The sequence below is a fragment of the Cebus imitator genome, unplaced genomic scaffold (genome assembly GCF_001604975.1).
Source record: "Cebus imitator isolate Cc_AM_T3 unplaced genomic scaffold, Cebus_imitator-1.0 Scaffold137, whole genome shotgun sequence".
NCBI classification, from domain to species: domain Eukaryota; kingdom Metazoa; phylum Chordata; class Mammalia; order Primates; family Cebidae; genus Cebus; species Cebus imitator.
The window spans coordinates 4,840,993-4,847,903 of NW_016107452.1; positions in this window are offsets into that span (position 1 = coordinate 4,840,993).

The window sequence follows — 6,911 nt, forward strand, 5'->3', positions numbered from 1 at the left end:
ACGGGGAAGATGGCGGGGGTGAGGGGAAATGGTGGGGGTGACGGTGTGGGAATAAAGACTAAAACAGCACAAAATGATAGCAAATTATTTTGGGTACTGAAAAGTGGCTGTTAAATTATTCTTTCCTTTTTTCATTTTTATTTTCAAAAGAAGAAAAATAAAGGAATATAAAAAACATAAGGCAAATTCTGACAAAAATAAAGCTGGTGCACCACTGCTAATATCAGACAAGTTACAAAATCAAGGTACATATTGCTAACAAGGGCAGTGTTTTACAATTATAACAATAATACTATTGTTATAATTGTAAAACACCAGCCAATTGTGAAGGACCCAAGCTTTTGTGTGTCTCACAACATAGCTTTGAGAAGCATCGAGCAGATTGGGAGAACAAAAATCAACAAGTTCACAGTTATAGATGGAGATGCAGTCTTTTCTCAGAACAGCACAGATTAAGAAGGCACAAAACAAAGACATGAAGAATCTGAAAAAACACAAGTCACCGGCCTGATCAAAGGCATATTAGGCTTCTGCAAACACAGAGTAAACTCTGGATCCAGAAATTGCAAACTTTCTTCTAGCACAGCACATTTACAAATATTGACTGTACAACAAGCCACAGGGGGGAAACAATTTTAATTGCTCTAATACAGGATTGAATTCGGTGCCACATGAAAGTCACAAACAAAAAGATGCCCCCCAAAAGTCCTTGTGGTCACAAAGCTTGAAAGCTATTTCAGAAATATTTGTAGGAACTATCTTAGGGAAGGGACAAAAGTATTTCAGGAAAGGGACAAAACTGACCAGAAAAAAATGCTAGAATTTTAAATGGATTTATTGTAAAATGAGAAAAAGCAGAAATAAGTGACCTAGGATTTAGCTTAGAAGCTAGGGGAAAAACTCTAAAAACTTAAAAACAAAAAACAAACAAACAAAACAAAGCAAAAGCAAACAGAACAAAGCAAAAAACCACACACACACACGGAAANAAAAAAAAAAAAAAAAAAAAAAAAAAAAAAAAAAAAAAAAAAAAAAAAAAAAAAAAAAAAAAAAAAAAAAAAAAAAAAAAAAAAAAAACCAAAACTAAAATTGTTAAAATGATTCTTTTAAAAGTCAAGGGGGAAAAACCCAGCACAGATCAATACTACCAGGAGCAAAAATCATTTTATAGTAAGACTTTTGGAAGCCTAGACAAAATGGGTAATATTATATTAAAATAACTAAGTGTCTAAGAATCACTAAAAATGCAACTAATCCAATTATATTCCAAGAAATAGAAACAGTGCACAAAGACATGCGCCTCCCGCCTCATGTCATCAATTTCAATTGATTTGATGAGTAACTTCTAAACATTCAAGTGATTTTTTTTATTGTTACTATGGCAAAAAAAACCCACAAAAACCCAAAACCCAAAACAAAACATGACATGAGATTTACCCTCTTTTTAAAGTGTACAATACAGTGTAAACTACAGGCACAAAGTTGTACAGGTCTCTAGAACTTTCTCATCTTGCATGGGTTAAGCATTATATCTACCGAACAGCAACTTTCCATTTCCCCAGCTCCTGGCAACTACCATTCTACTTTCTGCTTAGATGAGTTTGAATGCTTCAGATGCTTTACATAAGTAGAATCAAGTAGCATTTATCCTTCTATGGCTGGTGTATTTCACTTAATATAATGCCCTTCAAGATGCAAGTTGTAGCATCTGACGGGATTTCCTTCTGTTTCATGACTGAAAAATATTCCATTGTATGCATCTACCCCATGTTCTTTATCCATTTAACTGTCCACGTATATTTAAAGTTATTTCTATCTCTTGACTATTGTGAATGATGCTAGAATGAACTGGAGAGTACAAATCTCTCTTCTAGATCCTGATTTTGATTCTTTTAGCTAAATATACAGAAGTGGGATTGCTAGAACATATAGTAGCCTTGTTTTAAATTTTAAGGAACCTCCATAGTGCTTTCCATAATGGCTGCATCATTTTACATTTCCACCACGAACAATGCAGAAGGGTTCCAACTTCTCCACATCTTTGTCAACACTTGTTATATATATTTTTTCTAATCATGTTCATTCTAAAAGGGTGTGAGGTGGTATTTTACTGTGGTTTTGATTTGCATTTTCTTTTTTTTTTTAATTAAATTTTATTTTACGGATATAGTCTCACTCTGTTGTTCAAGCTGAGTGCAGGGGTGCAATCTTGGCTCACTGCAACCCTGCTTCCTAGGTTCAAGAGATTCTCCTGCCTCAGCCTCCCAAGCAGCTGGAATTACAGGTGCACACCACCATGCCTGGATTATTTTTTGTGTTTGTAGTAGAGATGGGGTTTCACCATGTCAGCCAGGCTGGTCTCAAACTCCTCACCTGAAGTGATCTGCCTGCCTTGGCCTCCCAAAGTGCTGGGGTTACAGGCGTAAGCCACCACACCCGGTCAATTTGCGTTTTTTTAATGATTAGTGATGTTGAACATCTTTTCATATACCTGTTGACCATTTGAATGTCTTCTTTGGAAAAATGTCTATTTAAGTCATTTGCCCATTTAAAAAATTATGGGTTTGTTTGCTATAGAGTTACAGGAATTCTTTACGTGTTTTTGATACTAACTACCTATCAGATATAGTTTCAAAATATTTTTTCTCAATCCAGAGGCTGCCATTTTACTCACTTGAATATTTCCTTTGCTGTGTGCAGAAGCTTTTTAGTTTGATATAGTCCTACTTACCTATTTTTGTTTTGTTGCCCAAGCTTTTGAAATCATTGCTAAGACCTAGGTCGTGAAGCCTTTATTCTGTTTTATTCTGGCAGTTGTATGGCTTTAAGTCTTACTCTTACATCTTTAATCCATTCTAAATTGATTTTCACATATGGTATAGGTTAAGAGTCCAATTTCATTCTTTTGCACGTGGACGTTCAGTTTTCCCAGCACCATTTGTTGAAGAGACTATTCTTTCCCCATTGTATATTCTTGGCACCTGTGTCAAAGATTGGTTGATCTTAGGAACATGGGTTTATTTCTGGGCTCTCTATTTTGTTCCATTGATCTTTATGTCTGTCTTTATGCCAGTACCATGATGTTTTATTACTGTAGTTTTATAGTGTGTTTTGAAATTAGAAAGTATAAGACCTCAAGCTTTGTTCTTTTTCAAGATTGTTTTGGCTATTTGGGATCCTTTGTGGTTCCATATAAATTTTAGGACTGTGCTTTCTATTTCTATAAAAACATGCCATTAGGATTTTGGTGGGAATGGCATTGAGCTTGTAGATCACTTTAGTAATGCCAACATTTTAACAATATTAAGTTTGCCAATTCATGAACATGGAAATTCTTTCCATTATTTGTGTTTTAAATTTATTTCAGCAATGTCTTATAGTTTTCAGTGTACAAGTATTTCCTTGGTTAGTTTATTGCTAAATGTTTTATTATTCCTGATGCTGTTGTAAATGGGATTGCTTTAATTTCCTTTTCAGATTGCCTGTTGTTGGTGTACAGAAACATAAATGATTTTTGTATGTTGACTTTGAATCCTGCAACTTTACTGAATTTATTAGTTCTAACAGTTTTTTCCCCTGTGGTGGAATCTTTAAGACTTTTTACACTTAAGATCATGTTATCTGTGAACAGAGATAATTTTTCTTCTTCCTTTCTAATTTGCATGCCTTTTCTTTTTCTTGTATACTTGCTCTGGCTAGAACTTTCACTAATATTATGCTGAATAGAAGTGGTGACTGTGAGCATCCTTGCCTCTTTCCTGATCTTAGATTAAAAATTTGTTTTTTACCTTTGAATATGTTAGCTGTGGTGTTTTCATATATGGCTTTTATTATGTTGATGTAATTTCCTTGTATTCCTAGTGATATGATTTGGATATTCGTCCCTTCTAGATCTCATGTTGAAATGTGATCTCCAATGTTGGAGATAGGGCCTAATGGGAGATGTTTAGGTCATGGGGGCAGATCCTTCATGAATGGCTTGGTGTCCTCCCTACAGTCATAAGTGAGTTCTCATTCTTAGTTCATGTAAGAGCTGATTGTTTAGAAGTGCCTGTCATTTCTCTTGTTCCCTTCCTTGCCATATGACACACCGGCTCCCCCTGTCTTCCACCATGATTGAAAGCTTCCTGAGGCCTTACCAGAAGCAGATGCTAGCACCATGCTTCACAGTCTACAGAACTGTTACCCAAAATAAATAAATTATCCCATATCAAATATTTATTTATAGTAATGCAAAATGGACTAATATACCTAGTTTGCTAAGTTTTTTTAATCACAAAGGGGTGTTGAATTTTGTCAAATGCAATTTGTTTCTATTGATATAATCATGTGATTTTTATCCTCTGTTCTATTAATGTGGTATATCACATTTTTGATTTGCATATTTGTAATCATTCTTATATCCCAAGGATACTCTTTAGTCACTTAGTATATACTTAGTATATACTAAGTGACTAAATCCCACTTAGTCATCATGGTGTATGATCCTTTTAATGTGCTATTTAATTTAGTTTGCTTGTATTTTGTTAAGAATTTTGCATATATATTTATCTGAGATATTGGTCTGCAGTTTTTTTTTTTTTCTTGTAATGTTTGTTTTTGGCTTCAACACTGAGGTAATGCGGGCCTCATAAAATGACTTTGGAAGTATTTCCTCCTCTTCTATGTTTTAAAAGTTGAGATGCATGGGTTTTAATTGTTCTTTAAATGTTTAATGGAATTCATCAGCAAAACCTTCTGGTCCTGGGCCTTTCTTTGTTGAAATGTTTTTGATTACTGATTGAATCTCCTTACTAGCTGTAAGTCTGTTCAGATGTTCTATTTATGATTCAGTCTTAATGATTCTTTATGATTCAGTCTTAATGTTCTTTATGATTCAGTCTTAATGTTCTTTATGATTCAGTCTTAATTTCTATTCTCTACTTTGATAACTTCTACTTTAATCTTTATTATTTCATTTCTTCTGCCAATTTTGGGCTTAATCTATTTTTTTTCCCTCATTCCTTGAGGTATAAAAGTTTGCTTATTTGAGCTCTTCTTTTCGGATGTAGGAATTTATCATCATAAATTTTCTTCTTCCTACTGCTTTTTTCTCCATACTATGAGTTACGTTTTTGTTTTGTCTAAAGATATTTCATAATTTACCTTTTGATATCGTCTTTGACCCATTGGTTATTCCAGAGTAGGGGCTATTTACACATATTTATTAGTGTTCTCATTTTCATTCTCCTATTGAATTCAATTTCATTTCATTGTAGTTGGAAAAGAAATTTGAGACTTCGACCTTCTCAAAGTTGTTAAGACTTGTTTTGTGACCTATCCTGGAGAATATATCTGTGTGCATTTGAGAAAAATGTGTATTCTGCTAATGCTGGGTGGAATGTTCTGTATATGTCTTTTAAGTACATTTGACTTAGTGTTTTTCAAGCCCTCTGTTTCGTTATTGATCTTGTGTCAGATGTTCTATCCATTACTGAAAATGAGGTATTATCTTCTATTATTAAATAATCTTCTATTATTATTGTGGTGCTCTTTATCCCTTCTGTTCTGATAATGTTTGCTTCATATATTTAAGTGCTCTGATGATTGGTACAAACATATTTATAATTGTTATATCTTCTTAGTGAACTGACCCATTAATCATTATCAGTCCTTGTCTCTTGTAGCAGTTTTTAACCTAAAATCTATTTTGTTTAAGTATGGTCACCCCTCTTTTAGTTGCTTAGCTTATCTTTCTCCATCCTATCACTTTCAGTGTATGTGTGTCATTAAACTTAAAATGAGTCTCTTATATGCGGCATCTAGTTGAATCTTGTTATCCTTCAGCTACTTTATGTCTTTTGACTGCGCAGTTTAATCCATTTACATTTAGTTACTAATAGGAAAGGACTATTTCCATTTTGCTAATTATTTCCTGTCTGTCTTGTAGCTCTCCTGTCCCTCTTCTTCTTTCACTGTCTTCCTTTGTTGATTTTTTTGTAATTTTTGTAGCTTTTTATTTTTGTAATTTTTACACACTTTTACTCTTTTCCCCAAACATTATCATTGATGTCATAAATTACATCGTTTTACATTGTGTATCCATTACACATTTACATATTTTTAAATACTTTTGGCTTCTAACATCTATACCAGAATTAAAAGTGATGTATACACCAATATCATAGTATTCTGTGTTTGTCTACATACTTACCTTTACCAGCAAACTCTATACTTTCACATGCTTTTGTATGGCTGCTTAGAGTGTGTTTAAACTTCAGGCCTTTACTATTTGTTGTTATTCAGGTCTAGTGGTGATAAACTTCTTCAAATTTTATCTGAAAAAGTATTTTTCCTTCGCTTTTAAAGGACAGTTTGCCAGATATAATATTCTTGATGGGCCTTTTCCCCCCACTCCTTTCAGCACTCCGAATATACTGTCCCATTCTTTTCTGGCCTGCAAGGTTTCTGCTGAGAAATTCACTGATTCTTATGGGGCTCCCTTGTATGTAGTTAGTCTCTTTTGCTGATCTCAAAATTCTAACTTTTGACAATTTATGTCTTAGTATGAACTTCTTTGAGTTTATTCCCTTCGGGTCTATTTTCTTTCACAGATTTGTCAAGTTTTTGGCCATTATTTATATAGAGAGACTTCTGCCTCCTTATCTCTTCTACTTTTGGAACTAACACAAGGAGTATTTTGGTCTGCTTATGGTGTCCTGTTAAGTCTGTTAGGCTTTTTCTCTCTTCCTTCTTCCTTTTGCCTGTTCTTCCTCCTGCTTCTTTCATCCTTCTTCTCTCCTCTTCCTCTTCCTCCTCTTCCTCTCTTTCCTCCTCCTATTATCTCCCTTCTTCCCCCTCCCCACTTCTCTTTTCATCTCCTCCCCCTCCTCCCCCCCTTCCTTTTGCCTGTTCTTCCTCCTCCTTCTTTC